The sequence below is a fragment of the Trichosurus vulpecula genome, chromosome 1 (assembly GCF_011100635.1).
Source record: "Trichosurus vulpecula isolate mTriVul1 chromosome 1, mTriVul1.pri, whole genome shotgun sequence".
Taxonomy (NCBI): domain Eukaryota; kingdom Metazoa; phylum Chordata; class Mammalia; order Diprotodontia; family Phalangeridae; genus Trichosurus; species Trichosurus vulpecula.
Genome location: NC_050573.1, coordinates 248,164,878 through 248,190,339, shown reverse-complemented (window position 1 = coordinate 248,190,339; position 25,462 = coordinate 248,164,878).

The following is a 25,462-nucleotide window of genomic DNA, read 5'->3' as shown; positions in this document are numbered from 1 at the left end:
TTTAGTTTTGCTGGGTAGGTAATTCTTGTTTTTAATCCTAGCTCCTTTGCATTTTGAAATATTATATTTCAAGCCCTCTGATCTTTTAATGTAGAAGTTGCTATATCTTGTATTATCATGATTGTGGCTGCATGATATTTTAATTATTTCTTTCTGGGTGCTTGCAATATTTTCTCCTTGACCTGGGAGCTCTGGAATTTAGCTATAATATTGCTGGCAATTTTTATTTTGGTATCTTTTTCAGAAGGTGATTAGTGGATTCTTTCAGTTTCTCTTTTACCTTCTGATTCTAGAATATCAGTGAAGTTTTCCTTTATAATTTCTTGAAAGGTGATGTCTAGGCTCTTTTTTTAATCATGGCTTTTAGGTTGTCCAATAATTTTAAAATTTTCTCTCCTCCAGTTCAGCCATTTTTAATGAGATACTTCACATTTTCTTCTATTTTTTCAATCTTTTGATTTTTTGTTGTTTCTTGATGACTCATGGAATCATTAACTTCCATTTGCCCAATTCTAATGTTTGAGGAATTATGTTATTCAATGAGCTTTTGTACCTACTTTTCCATTTGGCCAATTCTGATTTTTAAGGAAATCTTCTCTTCAGTGGATTTTTGTGCCTCTTTTACTATTTGACCCATTCTGGTTTTTAAGGTGTTTTTTTCTTCAGTATTTTTATGTCAAGCTTAACCAAGCTATTGACTTTTTTATGATTTTTTTATATCACTATCATTTCTTTTCCCAATTCTTCCTCTACCGTCTTTTATGTCATTTTAAAAATTATTTTCTGAACACTTCCAGAAATTCTTGAGGTGAATTCATATTTTTTCTTTGAGGCTTTGTATATGTTAATTTTGACTTTATTGTGTTCTTCTGAGTTTGTATTTTGATCTTCCCTGTTACCATAGTCATTTTCTATGGTCGGGTTCTATTCTTATGGTTTGTTCATTTTCCCAGACTTGATTTTGAACTTTATGTTAAATTAAGTTTCTTTTCCTGGGATGGAGGGGGAACTGTCTCAAATTTTAGATTTTTTTGTGCAGCTATTTTCAGAGCTAGTTCTGGTAGTCTGTAAGTTTTCAGTTCTTCCCCATTGGTTTGATTTAAGGAAAGGTGTATTTACTACTCTCTTGGCCTGTGCTCTGGTTTGTGAGCAATCACAAGCACTCTTTTCCAGTCTGGAATTGTGACTGGGCTCCTCTTCTCCCCTGTGATCACAAGCTCTGCTATCTTCCTCACCCTGCAACTGTAACCTCCATGTGGGCAATTCAGTGGAGTCCTGCACCCAATGCCTGCAAAGACACTCCTAATCGCCTTCTGATCAATTGTCTGACTCCCTTATCATCTCTGTGCTGAGAACTTTAGAAGCCACTGATGCTGATTCAGTTGCCCATAAGGCCTGCTGCTGGCTTACCACGATGTGACCTGTGCTCCACTCTTACCCTTGTGCAACAGACCTTTCCTGCCAGCCTTCTAAGTTGTACCTCCAGAATTAGTTTTGAGGTGTTATTTTGAATTTTTTTGGAGGATTATATTAGGAAGGCAGAATTTATGATTTAAAGAGAATCTCATATGTGCCTGAAAGGTTTGGAATCGCAGGATATAAGGAATTCTCTAGGCAGAAGGCAGGAGAACTAAAGCATGTATTTACACTCCATAGTAACAGGCCCACAAACCAGCATCCCCATTTTGATATTTTGATCAAAAGCTTCCAGGCCCAATAATTCCGCCTCACAAGAGTAACCAGGAGGCCACAGAGAAGCAAGATGGTATAAGGCAAAATCATATTCATGCTTCCCCTCTATGGTGAGAAGATTACCCACTGGCCTCCAGTCCTTGGTCAGCACTCCTGGCTCCACATGGGTCAGCTCTGCTACCAGCAGCTCAGCTTCGGCTGTAGGTGTCTCTGGCTCCAACCAGAAAAGGAAAAGGGGTCTTCAAGCTGTCCTCTCCCCTCTTATAGAGTTTTCGATATCCTCAAGCGCTGCCTGAATGACCAGGGCCGATTGGTTCTTGAGTTGGCCCCTCCCCCTAGCATAGACCAGGTTAACACCCAATAGGGTGTGGCTCTGGAGTTAACACCTCCCCTCAGCCAGCCCCAGGACTCATCATAAAAGAAATTCTCCGCTTCCTGGAAAAGAAGCAGCAGCAACCAGCAGGCTCAATGAGGTAAGCTGAGTCACTCAAGGAAAACAAAGGCCACTCTGGCCACAAGGATAATTTGGGAAAGCTCGGGTAAAACAGTGCCTTTTCCCCACCATCTTGGTTCCCTAATAGTTTGTTTTTAAATGCATATTGGCTTTAATTGAACTGAACTGAACAAGGGCCTATCCTTCCTACTTTTGTTGTTGTTTAGCAGGTTCATCGTTCAGTCATGTCTGCTTCTTTGTGACTCTGTGGACCATAGCTATCTGTGGAGTTTTCTTGGCAAGGATACTGGAGTAGTTTGCCATTTTCTTCTCCAATTAATTCAGTGGATTCTTTTGTGAGGCAATCAGAAATTAAGTGACTTGCCTAAGATCACACAAATAGGAAACATCTGAGGCTGAATTTGGACTTAGGTCTTTCTTCCTCACGGCTGACCCAGTACTCTATCCACTGAACCACAGCTGCCTCTTTCCTAGTTTTAGGGATGCCTATAAAAGCACTATAAATAATTCACAAAAAATTGCAAGTTTGCTTTTTTACCTAAATTCTTTCCAATAGTATATACAAAACTAAAGTTATATGTGCTATTTAGTCTTGAACCCTTTTCTGATTATTTCCTCTTTTGAATTAATAGGCACCTCTTCCTCTGTTCTCCTTCTATGTCATTTTTTTCCTCCACAATATTTGGTTTTACTGTCTTATCTGGGCATTTTTCTCCATCTCCTTCTATTTTCACTTTAAAGCTTCTTATTATTACTTAGTCTCTGAATAATCCATTACAAAAGACTTTGAAGTCATTCAGCCAAGATTATTGGGGGTGGATGTTGGTGGAGGTGGATAAATGGTAAAGCTACCATTACAAAGAAAGTGTTTATGGAGTCATTAAAAAGAAAAGGGAAGATAGAGCAAGCAATGGCAATCTTGGTGATAAAAACTCCCTGAAATAGCAAAAAATGTGGAAGCTTATAAAATATACAAAAGAACTAGGAGAAAAACTAGTCAGAAAGGTAAAACAAGAAAAAACTGAACAGGAAAAAGAAAATAATTAGAATGTTAAAGGACTGATGCTGTGAGAGATTGGTATGTGCTAACTTAGCATTCTGGAAAGTATACTCAATGTGATCTCAAAGGTTCAAAGCTCAGTTCTCTTACTACCCTATGACCTTGGACAATTCACTACTCCTCGCTGAGTCCCCGTTGCCTCATCTGTAAGATGACAAGGCTCAATTTGGTTGAATTTAGCAAACATTTATTATCTGCCAAACACTATATGAAGTTCTGGGAATACAAATGCAATAATGAAACTGCCTACTCTCAAGTAGATCAAATTCTACTAGACATAAACCACAAGCACACAATAAGAGACATAAAATATATTGAAAGTAATGTTAGGAAATGGGCAGAGATCACTAACAAATGGAGAACCATGAATGGCCTCACATAAGAGGTAGCATTTGACCTAATCCTTTAAGGAATGAAAGAATTTCAAAAAAAAGTGAGGAGAGAGAATATTCTAAAAATTGAAAACAAGTCTATGCAAAGACACAGAGAATGAAGATGGAATAACACCACATATGAGAAAAACCAAGTAGACCAATTTGACTATAATGCAGAAAACATTATGAGAAGTAATGTGAAATTAGTCTAGGAAGAGATATCACAATTATATTGTCAAAGGCCTTACTTGCAAAAAGGAAAGGAGTTTGTATTCTATCTTAGAAGCATTAGGAAACCATACCATGGAAGTTGCTTGAGCAGGTAAGTGGCATGGGCAGACTTGTCATTGAGGAATAGATATGTTAGTTAGTATGGAGGATGGATTGGAGAAGGAAGGTACTTGAAAGAGGGAGAACCGATAGAAAGCTGTTACAATAGTTTCAAGGAGAGATAATGACAACCAGAACTAGGGTAACAATCATATGAATGGGGAAGGTGAAATCCATCTATAAGAGACACGTTTTGGAAGTTGAATCAACCCAACTTCACAACTGATTGTTCCCTCTCTATGGAGAGGGAAACAGGGAGAGAGGAAAGATGTGAGGATAACTCTGAGCTTGTCCATGTGAGTAACTGGAAAGACGATCATGTCCATGAATGAAATAAGGAAGTTAGGAAAAGGGGTGGGTGAATTCCATTTTGGACATATTGACTGGGAAATTTCCTTACATAAATCCAGGCAGAGATTCACTTCCAATAAGAAATTGATGATGTAGGCCTGGAAATAAAGAAAGGAATGAGGGATAGGTAAGTAGATCTGGGAGTCTTCTACATAAGAGATGATAACTGAGCCCTTAGAAGTTAATTAAATCACTGAGAGATAAAGTGTAGAAAGAGAAATGAGGACTTAGGACAGAGATCTTCGTTATACAAAACCAACAGGCCAAGACAAGGGCCTCTTCCTTACCATGGAAATTTAGTTCACCCCTGGCCTTCCCACACTGGAAGTATACTCTATACCCTGTATCCCTTTATCGGATTGATCAGTTCTTCTTAGAACTTCCATTTTTAGGAAAGCTCTCTAGTAATCCAAATCTCAGCTAAGAGAGAAGAACATAGAACAATGACAGACCATCAGAAGGGAAAGGATTAGTAGTAAGAGCCATAGTTTTAGCAAGGACAACACAGAAGAGCCATCAGAGTGGTGAATAAGGACCAGAAAAAAGCTAATGAGAGAAATGAATAGCAATTCAAAGAAAAGAGCTGATTTAAAGAAAGAAAAAGGACCTGGTAAAATAGGAATCCCCTAGCCAGGTGATCAAGTAGATAAAGCACTGGGCCTGGATTCAGAAAGACCTGAGTTCAAATCTGTCCTCAGACACTAACACCTGTGTGATCCTGGGCAAGTCATTTAACCACTATTTGACTCAGTTTCCCCATCTGTAAAATGTGGGTGATAATAATCACAACTACTTTGAGAATCAAATGAGATAATGTTTGTAAAGCACCTAGAACAGTTCCAGGGACATAGTAAGCCTATAAAAATGTTAGCCAGTAGTAGTAGTAGTGGTGGTGGTGGTAATAAGTAACACAAGAAAATTCTTCAAGCTTTCCTCCAATAACAGTGGAGCCACTACTGTGCAATAATGGTTCAGAATAGCAAATAGTTAAAATATTTTAACTTAAAATATTTTAAACATAAAGACAGAGTCCTTAAGGAGTCCATTAGCAAATTTAACTAGAAACTGTCAATTTTAGAATAAAATATAGTCACACAACTGTAGGTTATTTTAAACAGGAAATGACAGAATCAGGATGCAAAAATGTAGATCCAAAGGAGAAATATAATCAAAGACAAAAACAAACAAACCAGGATCAGAAGATCATGAGAGCTTTACAAAGCAGAATACTGCTTTATCCATTTTGAATATATTGTAGAAAGAGAAACTCTAGGAATGATAGATTTTTGAGAAAAACAAAATGAAAACCTGAATGCCATTCATCCAGAATTAAGATGCTTTCTTGCAAGCTATCCCTGTGAGGTAACTCTTAGAAATGAATCAAAGGATATAACCATCATATTGAGACAGTGAGTCATTGTTGCTATAAGGATGGGAACCTTTCAGCCCAAACTTGTCTTTTTATCTCTCTATGGAAAGCATATTTTTGATAACATTTTAAGACTCTTGACTGTCTTCAAAACTGTCAAGTCTATGAATTTTCTGAAGGTCAAAAAAATTCTGTCATCTATATACATGCATATATACATACATATACATACATGTGCATATGTATGTATATACATGTGTATGTATATATGTATGTGTGTATGTGTGTGTGTGTGTGTGTGTGTATACACATACATACATATACAGCTTCCTTGCGACATTCAATTCCCTGGACTCTTTGCCTGGTCTCTTCTTAACTAAAGGAGTCAGAGAGAAATGCCATTCCATCTGGCCTGAACTGACTGAAGAGAAAGGAGAGAAAGTGCATTCAATTGCTCCTCCACACTGGTCTCCTTGACTGAACTGCCTAATGCCAAGAGAGGACTGTACTCTAAGGCCAACCCCCTAGGGTTGTTAATAACCTATCTAAATTCAAACTCCCCTTTCCCCTACCTTCAAAGCATATTCATACTCTTCCCATTTCAATGATTCTGAACTCCTGGCTGTAATCATTCAAACCCTGTTCTCTACCCCACTCCACCACTGGCCCTTATTCCTGAACCCCACCATATCCCACTGTAATGCTATCCCTTCTGCTTTTGCTCTCTGGAATGCTTGCTCCTTAGTTAACAAACTCGCTTTCATCTGAAATCTTTTCCTTTCCCACTCCTTGTATCTTCTGGCTCTCACTGAGACCTGGCTCCCTTCTGATGACACAGCCTACTTTTTTACAAGAGCTACATTTTAATTCACATCAGCTCACTGGAGATCTCATTCAAGTCAGGGAGGTAAAAAGCTCCTTCCTCCCCATTGGCACTTCCAACTTCACCCACTAAAATCATCACACAATACCTCTCATCCTTTGAGGGTCATTCAAGTGTTACGTTTTGAAAGTTGAATCAACCCACTGTTACCTACTATTCAATCAAAATTCTGGTAGCTCTTGTCTCTAACCTTCAGGATAGTCTTCATTTTTGCTCAGTGAGTTTAGTGTCTAGCTCATAGTCTTTCTCTTCTCTCCAACTCCTGCCCTCATACCATAGTATATACATATATATTGATACTTACTCAAAGATCCTAACCTCACAGTTCCGTAACTTACTCATTTCCTGTAACCTACTCTTCCATCCCACCACAGCTACCCAAGATCATATTCTTAATTTTGTCATCACCCACAAATTGCTTCCATATTCACAAACTCTGAAAAAAGTCATGAAACTATGCTACCTTGGGCCACTACAAAATTATGCTATGTAATCCCAACTGAGCCCTCATTTAATCAAAGAAATCATTTTACCCTTCCCCAACTGACTCACTATTTCACTCACCAAGACAGTTTTTTTCCCAGTTTTTTTTTCTTCTCTCCTCATTTATATCTCAGAAAGTGATGGAAAAATGTTAGTAATGCAGATTAAATCTAAAAGTTTACTGTGCATGCATTTTTCTTCAGAGAGCCTGTTGTAAAATATTTACCATTATACTGCTGAAGAGATGGGTCAAGTGAGGGGGTTTTTTGAAGATGGGGAGACATGGCATTTTCTAAAGTTGATTCCTCCACTTCTTTCCTCTCATTCTCTACAGTCTCTAACATCAACATTTAACCAAAATTGCACTTTCCAAAGTTACCAATTTTCTATTAATTGCCAAATCAAATGAATTTTTTGCAATCTTCATCCTTCTTGTCCTCTCTTCTGGCTTTGCCACCATCCATCACCTTATTCTCCTTGATAACACTTTTCTCTATATACTTTCATGACACTTCTCTATCCTGGTTTCCCCCCTGACTTTATGAATGTTCTTTTTCAGTTTGCTTTGCTGGATATTCAACCAGGTCACTCCCACTAACAATGGGTATGTCCCTCAAGAATATTTATCTTGGTGATCCTGTTATCTTCAGTGGTTTTAATTAGCATTTCTATGTTCATGATTCACAAATGTACTTATTCTGCCCTACTCCCTCTGATGACCTCCAGGCTTGTATCTCCTACTATCTATCAGAGTTAGAGAGCTCAAATTGGGTGTTCATAGAAATTTTGCACTTAGCATGTCCAAAATAGAATGCATTGTCTTCCTCCATCAAGAGGTCTCCTCCCTTCCTAATTTTACTATTAATATGCCACCATCCTTCTAGTTATTCAGTTCTATAAACCTAAATGCCATCCTTGATTATTGAATCTTTATCATCCCTTCCCCCATATCCTATCTGTTTTCAAGTCCTGTTGATTTTACCTATATAACCTTTCTTATATATACTCCACATTCATCTACAACACTGCCACCATGATGATGAAGGTCTCTCATTACACTTGGGCTATTACAATAGCCTATTAGTTGCTCTCTCTTCCTTAAATTTCTCATCACTCCAGTCAATCTTAAACTCAGCTACTGAATTGATTTTACAAGTATACGTCTGATCATCTCTCCCCAGTTCCAAGCCATATTCAATAAACTCCAATAGCTCCCTATCATGATGAAGTTGGACTTGAAAATCCTTTCTTTAGTACTTAACTCTCTTCATGACTTGTCCAGTCTTACCTTTACAATCTTCATATACTTATTTTACTTACTTCCATATACTGTGCAATCCAGTGATAATGGTTTCTATGATATTTCTTGCAGTAGTATACCTTCAACATCATCATTATCATCATTAACTTTTATATAGCACTGACTATGTGCCAAGTACTGTGCTAAGTGCTTTACAATTATTACCATCCCACTCTTTGATTCACACAACAATAGGTGCTATTATTATCTCAATTTTACACTTGTGGAAACTGAGGCAAACAGAAGTTAAGTAACATTTAGGGAGTGGATCACACAGGTAGCAAGCATCTGAGAGTGGATTCAAACTCAGATCTTCATGAATCTAGGGTGGGAGTTTATTTACTGCATCACCTAGCTACCCCTAAATGCACAAAACGCTCTAACTCTAGACTCTGGGCACCTTCACTCTAGTTCCCATACCTGGAATGCTCTCTGCTCATTTCTGCCACCTGGTCTCCCTGGCTTCCTTCAGGTCTCATTAAGATCATACCTACATGAAGTCTTTCATGATACCCCCCCCTTAATGCTAATGACTTTGCTCTGTTGATTATCTTCTATTTGTCCCGTATGTATTGTTTTTACATAATTGTTTATATGTTGTATTTCCCATTGTTCTACAAATTTCTTGACAACAATAACTGTCTTTTGCCTTTTTGTATCCCAAGTAGTTAGCACATGTTTGCCCCGTAGTATGTACTTAACAAATGCTTATTGGTTGAGAAATAACAGAAAAAAAAACTAATCAAAAATATTGGCAACAGATGTCAAAGCATACATTTTTGTTATACTTTGAACAACACCGCCATCTCCCTAAATGTTTAGCTCACTACAAAATATAAATTTTAGAAATGCACATCAAAGAACAAATTGTTTAGTCAGCAAGGACAATGTCTATTCAAATTCTGAGAAGAATCAATCAGAACAACAGAAGATTACCATTTATAAGAAATCAAAGTAAAAATTAGACCATGATATCCTGAAGAGCAAAGAACATTGACTAGTATAGAAAATAACATTCATCAAAGCAGAACCTAAGCATCAAAGAATTCAAAAAAAGCAAAATACTGAAATCATTTCTTCAGAAGTATCCGGAGGTGATCAGGGCATTCAATATGCAAACTGATCAAACAACAGATATTTCAAATTTTAAGGCCCCAAACAAAAACCAAGAAATGACATATTTGTTTTTGTGTGGGCTGAGGCTAAACAAATACATTAATTTAATTGGGAAAGTATTTATTCGTTGAAAATCTTAAAATATATACGGGTATACATATAATATATATATGTGTGTGTATATATATATATATATATATATATATATATATATATATATAGCAACCTCGCACATTACATTTTCAATGTCTCTTAAAGAGTACATCAATAGGCTAAAACAAAATAAAGAGCAAAAATTAAAAGGAAAAAATTATAAGGAAAGTTGTTGGATAAAGTAAGCTGTTTTCAGGGAGAAAATTTTAATTCTCTCCTTCTTAAATCTGTTTTATAGGTATATTGGAATAATAGGGGGAACCTAATCTTCTCCATCTTCTCCTCATATCTGAAAAGGAAAAGATAGGGGATGTGAGACTGGGTTTATGACTCATTAGAATGTGAAAGCTGGGGTGGACGTGAAGCCCTGAGTTACTCCCTCTGCCCTTGGGATGATGGAAAAGTACAGTTTGATCAGTGAAGCACAGATCACAAAGAGAGAAGGGAGGATTTGGCATAGCTAAAGGACAGTACATATCTGAAAACATTGTGAAACCATCAACAGAGGCAAGAGGGGTTCAAAAAATGATTTTGCAATGAAGTGTACTGGGGGATTTAAACACTACAGGCAATCACTTTCTACAACTTGGGGTTTAGCATCTGAATGAAACTCCCACGGTAAGAGAAAGGAATTGAAAATTGTGGGAGCATTTTGAGGCCATGTTTAGGAGGGTTTGAAAGGGTTCAAATGGAGGATGGAAAACATTGAAAGTGATGAGTGATGAAGTAAGAGGCAATGTGATGTAATGACTAGAGAGGCAGACACAAATCAGAAGGATCTGAGTTCAGGTCCTGACTTTGACACATACTGCTCGTGAGACTCTAAAGAAGTCACTGAATTTTCCAATGCCCTGGAAACTCTCTAAGACTCTAAGTTGCTGAAGTTTCCCTTCTACTTTGGTAGAGGGAGTTTTCTCACCAGGAACCTTCTTACAACAATAAAACCATAGATCTGGGGAGAAAATGAGTACAATGGTAAAGAACATGACTGCATTTCAAAACACTTCCCATGGTACCCTGACGCCTACATCAAAAATTAATATTCTTAGGAACAGATTGTCTTGTGTCCTAGAAGGCAAGGGAATGATCATAATATTTCTTATGAACATTACAAATTAATGTGATTGATATTAAGAAATGGATGACTTATGAGGGAGGTGGGAGAGAGGGGATAAATTATGTACCATAATCCTGTATGAGCTGGGGGAGAGGAAGAGGGAAGAGAGAAGAAAAGAGGCAAAAGAAGACCTAGTTTTCTGTTCTCCTTGTAACACATACTGGCTGCCTGACCCTAAGCAAGTCATTTAAATACTCAATACTCCAGGTCAACATGGTTGAACTCAGAAGGAAATGGATCCTGGAAAGCTGTATTTTGACTTTGAAAACACAAATTAATGTTATCTATGTTTTGTTGTATTTTGTAATTTTTTAAAACATTTACATAAAGAAGAAACAAAAGCTTTTTAAAAAAAAAAACTACTGCCCAATGTATGGTTGTGTGTTTGTCCTTCATTTTTGAAGAGGACTATGACTTCAGGGAAATGATGACCTGACTTGCAGTTGACTTTGATTTGAGTGAGGGAGGGCTGTCCAAGGTCACTAGCCTCACTTTCTCCTCCAGAGCCATCTGAATCCAGTGACCTGATGTTCATCAGGATAACTAGATATGACTCAGGATGCTTTGGGACACCCTGACCCTTTCAGGTCAAGATCTTTTCAGGTTCTCACTTTGAGTGAGGTAAGGCTCATTCAGTGTTAATCAAGGGATGGCCCCTTTAATCAAAACTAAAAAAAGAATCAAACTGAGAAGGGAAGACACAAGGTTTCTGGCCAAAAGAGTAACAGTTACAACTTCTCAGAAAAACACAAAACAATTTGACAGCAAATCCATTAAACCAGCAGCTTACAACATGTCACAAAAGAAGATCTAAATGTCTATTTAACTTAAATAGGAGAGATCAGATAATGGAAAATTTCAAAGAGAATGAGAGCAGGTGCCTAACACAATGGAGGTTCAAAACTGTGGTTCAGCAGAGAAATTTTTTAACTAATTAAAGATAAAGGGCACCAGAAAAGATAAAATAGCCATCTTGATGACATAAAACTTAAAAGGGTTGCACCATTAAAATCAGAGAAAATTTGATTAAAAGAGAAACTGTAAAGTCAGAAAGTATAAGTGTCAAATGTCACTAATGAAACACAGATATACAGAATAATTCATTGAGATATTAGATATCCTTCATTTTCAAAGAGGACCATGACATCAGGGAAATGATGACATGACCAAATATTCATCAAGATGACTGGATGTGACTCAGAATGCAATGGGAGACCCTGGCCCTTTCAGGCTAAGGCTTTTTCATGTACTCACTTAGAGTGAAGTAAAGCCCATTCAGTGAATAGGCCTCTTTAAGAAGTGAGTCAAGGGATGGCCCCTTTAATTAGAAAAAAAAAAGATTAAAAAAATCAAGCTGGGAGGGGAAGACCCTCAGGGTTGTTGTTCCAAAAAGAATCAGTTACCATTGACATTCACTCAAAGCCAGGACCCAAAATACAGCCCCAAAGGGGAGCTTGGGCAGGGACCTCTTCAAAAATGAAGGACAAACACAACCTGTGAGTTGCCCTGAAAGGGAACCCAGCTAGTTGGGTAACTCAGCTTGTCAAGGGCCAGGGTCTCCCATGGCATCCTGGGTCATATCCAATCATCCTGATGAATATTTTGTCCCTGGATCTAGATGACTCTGGAGGAGAAATTGAGGCTGGTGACCTTGCACAGCCCTCACTCACTCAAATCAAAGTCAACTACAAGTCATGCCATCATTTCCCTGATGTCATGGTCCTCTTCAAAAACAAAGGACAAACACTATGATAAACAGGCAAAGGATATGTTTAAATGATTTTCAAAAGAATTGCAAACAATACTGCCTATATGAAAACATGTTTCTAATCACTAATCATAAGAGAAATGCAAAATTAAACAATTTATATTCCACTTCTCTCTATACTAATTAGCAAAACTTAAAAAGCACATGAAATTATCAAGGTTTTAGGGATTATGGGAAGACAGGCACAACAATACATTACTGATTGAGCTGTGAATTGTTGCTAATCCTCTGGATATTAGTTTGGAATTATGATTCCGTAATTCCAGAAAGAGACGAAGAAAGAGAGAAGAGTTAGTCAAGTGGGGTGGCTGGACATCACATTGCAGAGGAGTGAGTAGTCAGAACTTGGACTGGATAATTTTTAAGATATCTCCCCTGCTATCCCCAAATCTATGATCTTAAGAAATGCTGACTTTGGTGGGAAAAGATCAAACATATAATTTTATGATAATGATGTAAAGATCAAGTTATATTAAATAGTTTTTGAAAAATTTACATCTTTATATAAATATAAGATATTTTGATGACCCTTACACAAAAGTCCTAGCTGTTGCTTTCTTTTGGTGTGGCCCTGGGTTCTCAACCACTAAACATAAACTCTAGCCATTTAGTTAATCAAGTTGGAAGTGTGGGATGAGAAATGCACTGCTTTTCTCTTCCTAGGGCTTTCACTTCAGGAGCAAACTAGCAAAAATTGATTGGAGAGATTCATTGTTTTACCCCACTTTTTTCATAGTATCTCATGAAGCCATCTCTAAATACATAGAGTACTTTTTGGCATGCACCATTGGAGCATGCACACACTCATGAAATCATAGATCGGTTTAAGAACTGAATCTTAGGATCTGGAGCTGAAAGTGACCATCAAGTCCAAGCCCCTGGTTTCATAGATGAGAAAATTCACCTGTGATTGTTAAGTGACCTACCAAGGTTCATACAGGTTGCAATTTAGCAAAGCTAGGATTTGAACTCAAGGGGTTACAAGGCTTTTTTCTCAGTCACTCATTAGTCAACAGGCATTTATTAAGACCCACTTTGTGCCAGGTACTGTGTAAAGTACTAAAGATGCAACAAGAAGCAAAAGATAGTCCCTACCCTCAAGGAATTCACAATCTAATGGAAGAGACCAGAAGCAAAGCAAATATGTATAAACAAGTTTATGTGTAGGTTAATTTGGAAAGAGTCAACAGAGAGACGGCACTAAAATGGGTTAGGAAAAGCTCCTTTAAAAGGTGAGATTTTAGTTGGAATGGAAAGGAAGTCAGGAGGTAGAGATAAGGAAAGCTAGCATCTCAGTGATGGGGGACAGACAGAGAAAAGCTCTAGAGCCAAGAGATGAAGTGTCTTGTTCATGAAACAACAAAGAGACCAGTGTTACTCGATCAAAGAGTACAAGGCACAGAATATGGTATAAGACAGGAAAAGGGGCGGCGGGGTGTAGCCAGAATGGCCTTTGTTTTCTTTGAATGACTCAGCTTACCTCATTGAGCCTCTGGACACTGTGGCTTGCTCTTCCGGGGCAGGAAGCCCAAAGAGCATTCCAGGAAGCAGACAACTTCCTGTGTGATGAGTCATGGGGCTGGCTGAGGGCAGGTGTTAACGGCTACGCTAGGGGGAGGGGCCAAGTCAAGAACCAATCGGCCCTGGTCGTTCAGGCGGTGCTTGATGATGTCAAAAACCCTATAAGAGGGGAGAGGACAGCTTGAAGATCCTCTTTTCCTTTTCCGGTTGGAGCCAGAGACAGTTACAGCGACAGTTACAGCGACAGTTACAGCCACAGCCACAGCTGAAGCAGGAGCTGCCAGTAGCAGAGCTGACCTACGGGAGGAAGCTGAACAAAGACTTCAGGCCAGTGGGTAATCTTATTACCATAGAGGGGGAAACATGATTTTGCTTTACGCAATCATGCTTCTCTGTAGCCTCCTGGTTACTCTTTCAAGGCGTACTTATTGGGCCTGGAAGCTTTTGATCAATATATCAAAATGGGGTTGCTGGTTCATGGGTTGGTTACTGTGGAGCCTAAATAAATGTTTTGATTCTTCTGCCTTCTACTTTGAGAGTTTCTTATATCCGGCGGTTCCGAACGTTTCAGACATGTTTATGATCCTCTTTGAGATTATAAACTCTGCCCTCCTAATACATTTGGCGATGAGGATGGGATCGCTAGGTATAAGATCTCTATTTAGAAGCAGAACAATTCCAGAGGAAGAGATGAATATCCCAGGATGGGAGGATCCATTTTATTCCTCCCTAGCAAAAGAATTGGCTAAAAAAGCTGGACCCTGTGAAAACTGGGAACCAAGGCTACGGAGAGGAGATCCTAGGGATTTGGAAAAGTGTTTACGAGAAGTTGGGATTCAGTCAGGGGCATCACTATCTAGGCAAAGCTGGATAGTGTTATCAGCCTACCGGCTAGTATACGAAAGATTGAGATTAAGTGAAAGACATGGGGGCACTCCTACCCCACAGGAAGAAGGGGAATCTCAGATAGCAGGAGACCAAACTGACTCAAATGAGAACTTTTCTATTAATGTGGCTAAGAGCAACAGGAGACCAAAAAAAGCCCAGAGTGCATTTCAACCCAGCCCAGAAAGAGCCTGACTGCCTGCTTCGTCCTAGCCATGGTGGCAGAGGAAGTGAGTGGGGAGAGAATGAGACAATGTTAGGGGCTGAGGCACAAAACACTACTGGGGTTCAGGATGTGCCTCACACAGAGAATAGGAGATGGTTAAATGATCAGACAAGGGCTCGACCCATACAAAGGAGGAAGACAGAAACCCGAGGTGAAGATTCAGTTACAAGGGAAATTCAGGAAGATTTCTCACCGCAAGAGGTCACAGATATTTTGAGTAGATTCAGCCAAAGAATAGGAGAACCATTGATATCTTGGATGGTAAGACTCAGTGATCAAGGGGCCAGTGGAATATCAGTAGATAGGACAGACTGCATGAGATTCATAGGTATCAGCCATGATCCTCTAGTTCAACAAGCTTTTAGGGAACATCATCAGCAAGGAGATGGTGATAGCAGGACTACTTTGTTGGCATTAGCCGCTGTGGGATGCAATAAGAGATATGCTACTGATTCTATGTGGCCCACTGAGCACAGACCCTGGTATTCACTTAGAGATTGTATCATGAGACTAAAGGAGGAGGTAATGAAGACTGCCATTATGATAGGAACTGCAGACAAATATTACAATGATCCAATGGGACTGCCTCATAGGAACTTAATAATTAGGACAGCTCCCCCTGCTTATAAACAACTAATTTTGAATTTATTACTTGGAGAAGTAGGGAGCCGTCTTACAACAGTGATAAATAAGATTTTACAGTTACATGACTTAGGTGACTGGGGAAGGGATAGATCTCCTCGAGAGAGAAGGGTGAATAACCAGCAAACTTGGCGCCAAAGGAGAGTAACAAGGAAAGAAATGTTTACTGCTTTATTGAGAGCAGGGGTAGGTTTTGAAATGATAGATGGAATTCCAACCAATGAATTATATAGAATGTACAGAGATAAAGGACTTGATAACAGGAGAAATAGGGAAATAAGAACTGCTCCTGCAAATACTACAGATGTTGAACCTTCAAACCCAAGTGAATCACATGAAAGGGAATACTAGGGAACAGGCCGAGCCCCAGTCCAAATTAAGGAAATACACAGGCTGGATTGCAGACCTCACATTAACTTGACCATATATTGGAAAAATGGGTCAAGTACGGTAACTGAGGCATTAATAGATACTGGGGCCGAGGCCACCCTTATTTATGGAAAACCAGACAAGTTCAGCCATGGAACTCCTATTACCATTACAGGACTAGGAGGGACTAAAATATCAGCCAGGCAAGTTAAATTAATGATGAAAATTGGACAGTTGCCCAAGAAAGAATATAGTGTGGTTATTGTGCCTATTCTCGAATACATCATTGGAATAGACATATTGAAGGGTATGACCTTAAATTTACCCGAAGGGAAATACCAATTTGCTGTGAGGAAAATGGGCATTAATGCAGTCTTAGTGGGGAAAATCAAGATGGATCCAATCACTTTGCCCGAACCTTCTAAAATAATTACTTTGAGGCAATATCGTGTGCCAGGTGGGCAAGATGAAATTGCCAACACTATAAGAGAATGTGTTGAGGCAGGAGTGTTAGTCCCTACAACTACTCAATGGAACAACCCTGTCTGGCCAGTCCGAAAATCAGATGGAACATGGAGGATGACAGTAGATTATAGACAGCTGAACAAAGTGACTCCTCCCTTGTATGCTGCTGTCCCAGACACGGTTACTTTAATAGAGAGAATACAAAAACGTGAAGGAACTTGGTATGCAGTTATTGATTTGGCCAATGCCTTCTTTACAATCCCAATAGACCCCAAGCAATGGAATCAGTTTGCTTTTACTTGGCAAGGCCGACAGTATACATTTACACGCCTGCCGCAAGGATATATTCATAGCCCAACTATTTGCCACAGGATTGTAGCTGAACATTTGGATGAATTAAAGTTACCTGGTGTACAGCTTACACATTACATAGATGACATCATGATACAGGGAAAGAATATAAAGGAGGTGGAGGAGAGTTTAGCATTATTAATTGACCATATGAAAAGCAAAGGATGGGAAATCAACCCCGCAAAGGTTCAAGGGCCAGCTCAAACTGTAAAATTCTTGGGGATACAGTGGAATAGAGGACTGCGAGAAATTCTCCCACAAGCTCGACAAAAAATCCAGGATTTTCCCACCCCTACCAATAAGAAAGAGGCCCAAAAGTTCATAGGGCTGTTTGGTTATTGGAGACACCACATCCCACATTTGGGACAGATTTTAAAACCCTTGTATAAAGTCACCAGAAAGAAATATGAATTTGACTGGGGACTTGAACAAAGTAGAGCTTTTGAGGAAGCAAAGGCTGCTATTCAATTAGCTCTAGACTTATGGCCTATGCAAAATGGGCCAGTGGAGTTACAAGTGACTGTACAAGATGACTATGCAAATTGGAGTCTGTGGCAAAAACAACAAAGCCGAAGTGTACCTTTAGGCTTTTGGTCAAGGAAACTGCCCTCATCTGGAGTGCAATATACACCTTTTGAGAAGCAGCTGTTAGCTGCATATTGGGCTTTAGTAGAAACTGAGCAACTAACTCTGGGTCATGAAGTGGTATTAAGGCCTGGAATTCCAATTATGACTTGGGTAATGAGTACCCCAGCTTCTCACAGAATTGGACATGCACAAGAGGCAAGCATAATCAAATGGAAGTGGTATATTCAGAATAGGTCCAGAGCAGGCAAAAATGGAGTTTCTGCTCTACATGAATCTGTGGCGAACATTGATACTGAGAGCAATGAAAAGCCCCTTGAATCTAAGCAACAGATGGTACCATCCTTAGTGAAATGGAATAATGGATATGACGGACTAAATGAAGAACAGAAGAAACATGCTTGGTTTACTGATGGGACAGCAAAATATTTAGGACAGAAGAGACATTGGAAAGCAGTAGCCTATAACCCCTGTACAAGGAGAACTCTGGAAAGTTCTGGGATAGGTGGAAGTAGCCAATATGCTGAACTGATGGCAGTGCATCAGGCCATCAGAGCAGAGAAAGGAGGACAGTGTCATATATTTACTGACTCGTGGGCAGTAGCTAATGGATTAGATACGTGGATGCCTATATGGAGGAATCAGAATTGGGAGATTCATGGCAAACAAGTTTGGGGTAAAGAGTTATGGGAAAATATATGGGACATGTCTTTGGTTACAGATCTGTCAGTTTTTCATGTTGATGCTCATGCAACCCTGACCACACCAGATCAGTATTTCTCATGCGTTGTTAAAACAAATAACAGAGGAGTGTTGTATATGCCAATTAGAAAAAGAACGAACTCTTCCTAGGATAGTTACTGGAGAAATAGCAAGGGGAAAAGTTCCAGCCCAAATTTGGCAGATAGATTATATTGGCCCACTACCCCAGGATAAAGGATGTAAATATGTATGTACGTGTGTTGACACCTATTCAGGTGTACTAGTGGCTTGTCCTTATAAAGACGCAACTCAGAAAAACACCTGTAAAACTCTAGATATTGTAAGTTTATATTATGGAACCCCAATGCAGATTCAAAGTGACAATGGGTCACATTTCAAGGGCAAAGAAGTGAAAAGATATTGTGTGTTGAATAATATAGAATGGATATATCATATTCCATATTACCCACAAGCATCTGGGCTAATTGAAAGAATGAATGGATTGTTGAAAGAACAGCTGAGAAAATTAAGCTCAAATAATTCATATCGACATTGGAAGGATAATTTGTCTATTGCCTTACGTAATTTGAATAATAGGCCCTTAGGGGGGAGTACACCTCTAGCCAGAATGATGACCCCAAATCTGCAGATCAGAGAACAGCAAACATGTGAGATCCAAAACATTGAATTTTGGACTGTGAGGGAAGATGTCCCACTACCAAGTCCAGGAACACCTGGTTCAGCAGGATATGATTTACATTGTATAGAGAATTTTAGGTTAAATAGGAAAGAGATAAGAAAAACCCCTACTGGAGTATTTATGAGAATCCCCAAGAATCATCTTGGACGGATATTACCTAAACCAGGATTAACGGCTCAAGGAATACATGTATTGGCTGGAGTGATAGATTCTAATTATCAAAAAGAAATTGTTGTGACACTCCAGAATATGGGTAAAAAACCTGTACAATTTTGTAGAAATGATAGGATGGTTCAAGTCATTATTATCCCCTGTGAAAAAATACCCTTTATGAAAACTGACCCTCCTCCCAAAATAACTACTAGAGGGGCAAAAGGGTCTTGCTCCATTGATAGAATAAAGTCAGGAGCTAAGGTATGGGTAAAACGGAAGCCAGATGATATTCCAAAGGCTGCAGAAGTTATAGCCCATGGGAAGGACAACACTGTAACAGTTGTCTATTCAGGGGAAAATAATTACCAAATCGTACCCCTGAACCATATATTTTACCGTGAATAGGTTATAATAATAGATTCACAGACTCCACAGGTATGGCTGATGCTGGTAAATGCCATAAGCCACTCAGAGGAAAGGTAACTTTGTGTGATTAACGGATGAAAACTTGTACATTTGGGGAAAGGCTGGGAGGACAATCTTAGTCTCTATCTAGGGTGGGATCCTCTTGGCTTCCTCATTATGTTCCTTTTGAAAAGAAACATTTCCCACCTGAGTTTGGCTCTGATGTTGGATCTTTGCATAACTGAAATCTCAACCAAACTTGAGATGATTTTATTTGAAGAATTATAGTCCATACTTGTCTATTCTTTTTGTCCTTTGTTTTGGCTAACCTTGTTGCTAGTTTTGTTTCCTTCAGGCTTAAGCACCCTGCACTTTCCGGTGACTGCCTAAGCATGTAGCATTCTTGGAATTCCTGCCAGCTTGTTAAAGAAATGACCTCTGGAATGGGACTTTTTGGGGGCAGGGCCATCTCTACATCCAATTTCAGCATGAAGAAGCTATGGAAAATGAGACCTTCACCCCTCACCCCAAGATTTTGAGCCCCAATCGTTCAAGGGGGGTGGAAATGATGATAGTGTTCTGTTTACTTATTTTGTGTTATCCTTGCTGTGTTGTTTTATTGTTATGATATTATTGATCCTATGTAATGGATACAAGGATTTAGGGGTGGACATTTGAATTATTAATAATTATTTTGGGGATGATTGATTGAAGAGATTATCTTGCTGGGACCTAGGGGTGGATCACATTTGAATCGTAAACCAATATTTAGGAATGTCACCAAATGATATGTTTTGCTTTATTGTGAATGATATGTTTTAGTTTCCTGCATAATTGAATCACAATGTTCTAGGATATATAATTTAATTTGAATTATGATTGGATTGTGCATCCTAGAACATTGTGAGGGGTGGAGTGTAGCCAGAATGGCCTTTGTTTTCTTTGAATGACTCAGCTTACCTCATTGAGCCTCTGGACACTGTGGCTTGCTTTTCCGGGGCAGGAAGCCCAAAGAGCATTCCAGGAAGCAGACAACTTCCTGTGTGATGAGTCATGGGGCTGGCTGAGGGCAGGTGTTAACGGCTACGCTAGGGGGAGGGGCCAAGTCAAGAACCAATCGGCCCTGGTCGTTCAGGCGGTGCTTGATGATGTCAAAAACCCTATAAGAGGGGAGAGGACAGCTTGAAGATCCTCTTTTCCTTTTCCGGTTGGAGCCAGAGACAGTTACAGCGACAGTTACAGCGACAGTTACAGCGACAGTTACAGCCACAGCCACAGCTGAAGCAGGAGCTGCCAGTAGCAGAGCTGACCTACGGGAGGAAGCTGAACAAAGACTTCAGGCCAGTGGGTAATCTTATTACCATAGAGGGGGAAACATGATTTTGCTTTACGCAATCATGCTTCTCTGTAGCCTCCTGGTTACTCTTTCAAGGCGTACTTATTGGGCCTGGAAGCTTTTGATCAATATATCAAAATGGGGTTGCTGGTTCATGGGTTGGTTACTGTGGAGCCTAAATAAATGTTTTGATTCTTCTGCCTTCTACTTTGAGAGTTTCTTATATCCGGCGGTTCCGAACGTTTCAGACATGTTTATGATCCTCTTTGAGATTATAAACTCTGCCCTCCTAATACACGGGGTGGGGCAGAGAAAGTGGTTTTGCTTAGAATGGTCTTAAATGACAACCAGATTATTTCATATTTGATCCTGGAAATGATAGGGAGGTACTAGATTTTATTAAAGGAGGGGGGTGACATGGTTGAACTGCATTTAGAAAAATTATTTTCATAACTTGATGGAGAATATATTAGAAAAGGGAGAAGCTTGAGGAAGACAGAACAACCTGTAGGCTATTGCAATAGTCCAAGTGTGCAGTGATGTGACACTGCACAAGGGTGGTGACAGTATCAGAGGAGAAGGGGGATGTATATTTAATAGATGTTGCAAAGGTGAAATCAATAGTCCTTGACAACAGATTGGACATGAGAGGTAAGCAATAGTGAGCAGTCAAAGATAACACCTAGGTTGCAAATCTAGGAGTCTGGGAGGATAGCAGTACCCTTAATAGTAATAAAAAAGTTTGAAAGCAGGAAGGGTTTAGGAGAAAAGATGAGTCAATTTTGTTCCTGTTTACTTTTAAAAGTCTACTGGATATTACATTTGAGATATTTGAAAGGCAGTTTGAAATGAAAGACTAGAGGTCAGCAGAGAAGTAAGGATAGAATAGGTAAATTTAAGAATCATAACTGTAGATATGGTAATTACATGCATCAAAGCTGATCACCAATGAAGTAGTATATAGGGAGAAGAGGCCCAGGACAGAGCCTTGTGAAACGTGTTGCCATGATCTGGATGAAGATCTAACAATGGGGACTGAAGAGGACCACTCTCATAAGTAGAAGGAGAACCAGGAGAGAGTGGTGCCCCAAAACAAAGAAAAGTCAAAGGATAAAAAGGGTCAAGAAGAGTGAAGACTTAAAAAAAGATCATTGGATATGGCAATTTAGGAGATCATTGGTCACTTCAGGAAGAGCAGATTTGGTGAACTTGGTGAAAAGTTGGATTGTAGGAGGTTAAGAAGAAAGCGAGAGCAGAAGAAATAGAGACACCCAGGGTAGGTGGCCTTGTCAAACCTTCAACCACAAAGGCAGAACAGATATAGGACAATAGTTAGAGGGGATGGAAAGGTCAACTGAGGGTTTTTTTAGGATGAATGAGACATGGGCATGTTTGTAGACAGTAGGGAAGGAGTCACCAGATAGGAAGAATTTAAAGATAAGTGATAGAGTAAGCATGACAGAAGGGTGCAATCTGTTGGAGGAGATGAGATAGAATGGGATTGTTTGTGCAGGTACAGGGTTTAGCTTTGGTAAGGAGTAAGGCCACCTCTTCATGTAAGATAGGGTTAAAGGAGAAGATAGTGGAAGAAAGCATCTGAGTGATATTATACGGGGAAGAGCAGAGAAGAGAGCACTCACAGCAAATGGCTTCATAGTCTTCTGTAATATATAAGTGAGTGGGATAGTGATTTGGTGAGGGATGTCTAGAAGGATTGACTAGAAGCAGTGAGGACCCAGTTGAGGTTGTATAACATAAATTGGTAATGGATCCAGTAAGAAGAGTTACATAATTTTAATTACTTTCATTCAGCAGCATGTGTGTATGAGCAGAGGCAGCAAATGGTGGGCTGAGGCTTGGCTAGACATCATCAGTGATTTGGCAAGGGGGCTAGTGACTAAAGAGAAGAGAACAGTATGGAGTTGAACTGGTTCAGCAAAGGGTAAAGACGTAGAAAAGAGGAGAGAATGGTTCGTGTGAATGTGATGGACTCAGAGAAGACTGAGATGTCAATGGATCGGAAGTCATAGTGTGAATGAAGTGTGACTTCGTAAGGAAATGCACAGGGAAAGGTAAAATGCTATTTGATTATAGTGAGCTAAGGGGATTTCATAATTCTTGAACATGGAAGTGATAGATTTGCAGGTGATGACAAGATCGAAGTTTTGGACATTTTTTGGTATTGCTGATAAAGGGTAGAAGGAATAGATCACAGGAAATGAATGGGTTGAGGAGCTAAGTGTTTAAGGTATCTGAAGAAGAGTCAATATGTATGTTGAAGTCCCCTAGTGTGAGGGAAAGGGTTGGGGAGGAGAGAAAAATTATGAGCCAGGTACTGAATTTGTTGAGGAAAGAGGTCTAGCCAATAGCTACCAAGATTGTGCTTGGATGACAGGTATGGATTGCATTTATTTATTACTGGTGTTGAGTTGAACTTTGAACAAGGAAGCATTACTGTATAAGGATAGGAGAACTAAGATCTCTCGAAAACTCAGATGAGAAATATTCCCATTATTTTGTTCTTGTCTCCTAGAGCTTCTGCAACAAGTGTTCAGTAAGTCATTTAAAATCATATAGCAACAATTCCTTCTTTAAGATGTCAATGGATTAGAAATGCTCAGATAATGTCTTCCCTAGTAAATACTTCACTTTAGGTCCAATTTAAAAGTCATTCATTTTGTAATTTTGTATTACCAGCTGATGATGTAAATATTTATAATCTACTAGGGCCTTATCTTCTCTATCTTTAATGTAGGATTTCTGAAAGAAATTTCTAAATATATATAGAATATTGTTGTAAAAACTACTTTGGCATATCTTTTGATCTGGAGATTTTTGTATATTTATAAATAGAAATAATGACTTTATTCATGGTAAATGAAGGATATAGATTTGACTCTGAAGTTATAGAATAATTCACCAACAATTATGTCATGCATGAACTAGAATATTCAATCTCTTAGAATTTCTAATAGCAATAATTACCCCTCCCATACTCTCCATTTTGCCTTAGATATATTATGCCACTTATGCCAAGAAAAGCTTTGTCATCAAGAAATGGTTGATAGTATTTTCTTCAAAAATATTTCTATCCCTGCAAATCTAGCTGCATTATTTACATGTGTCATGGGAAATACTCCATCTGTTTTTCAAACTAACAATGTGCTCCTTTGGGGAGAAAAATAAATGTTATCTTTAAGATACATTAACTTTACAAGTAAATGTTAGAATGCATTTCCAAATGCATTACTTCCAAATTATCATACATTGGTCATATTAAATTATTAAAGATTTTTATTCCTATCTTTTCTTTTTTATATCAGCTTCCCTTCTCAATTTTTCCTTCCCTATTTCCCTGAGATGTATCTCATGTAATAAAGTATAAAAAAGAGTAAAAGGGAATTCATTAAAACTAACCAACTTATAAAAAATCTGACATCACAAATGGTATTCTATACCCATAGTCTACACGTGAGAAATGCAATGAGGTCTTAGAATGTTAGAATGCCTTTTGTTCAGTCCCCTATATTTTATAACTGAGAAAACTAAGGCCCACAAGGGTTGAGTGACTTCTCAAAAGCCATTCTACTAATTTGTGGCAAGATTCTGACTATATCCTCTGATGTGTAAACTAGTGTTATTTTCAGCTTCCCATAGTGCCTATTTGGTTGCTGTCTTTTTAAAAACTAAATTATAATACCATACTCTCCATGATGACTGCCCTGGTCTCCCCTTCCCTGTTTACAGTAATGACAAACCCCTTCATGGACCATTAGCATCACTGGTATTTTTTAACCTCGGACATGTATTATGTATGGGTGTCTATATAGGGCAGAGGCAAAAAGGCTGATTAGGGGCAGCCACCTAGTTCACCTCTCCTAACAACCCCCTCCAAACAACTTTAAAATAATGCCTCAAATCAAATTTTGGAGCAGCAGAGCTAACAAAAGGTTGGGGTAAGACATTTTTTCCAGTCTGATAAAACTTATGAGATTGCCTGGAGAAGTCTGTGGCACCAGAGTGGAGGCCCATACAGAGACCACAAATGCAGTGGTAGCAACAGCAGAGGCAACAGTGGAATCAGCAGTGGTGGTGGAAGCAGCAACAGATTTGGAGGCTCTCAGTTCACAGAGTCAGACAACTGGTCAGAAAAAGATAATGGGACAATTTTATGGCACTGGGTATAGCTTGCACTGGCTGGCAACTCTTTTGCCTATAAGTAGTTCTGAGTCACAGTTCCTGGGCAGAGAGGAACATGGTAGTCTATCACAAAGAATCAGGGATCCTGGTCACAGTACCAAAGTGAAGAGGCATGCTAACGCTTATGGCTCCAAATGATCAGAGTGCAGATCAGGAGAATGGTAACCATAACTCTCCCAGGATCGGACCACCTTGGAAACATCAAAAACTTGTCGACCCTCAGAACTATCTCAGAAAACAGCAGCATGAAACTTAGTACAGTGCCTCCCCACCCCCACAATGTATGCAGAGCCCAACTTTAACATAAAATTCAAGTCAAAAATAGGCTAGAAAAAGGAACAAGCAAACAAAAAAAGAATTTGACCATGAAAAGATACTACAGTGGCAGGGAAGACCAAAACAAACTCAGAAGAAGACAACAATGTGAAAAAGGCTGCCAAAAAAAAGCCTCAAAGATACATGCTAATTGGAC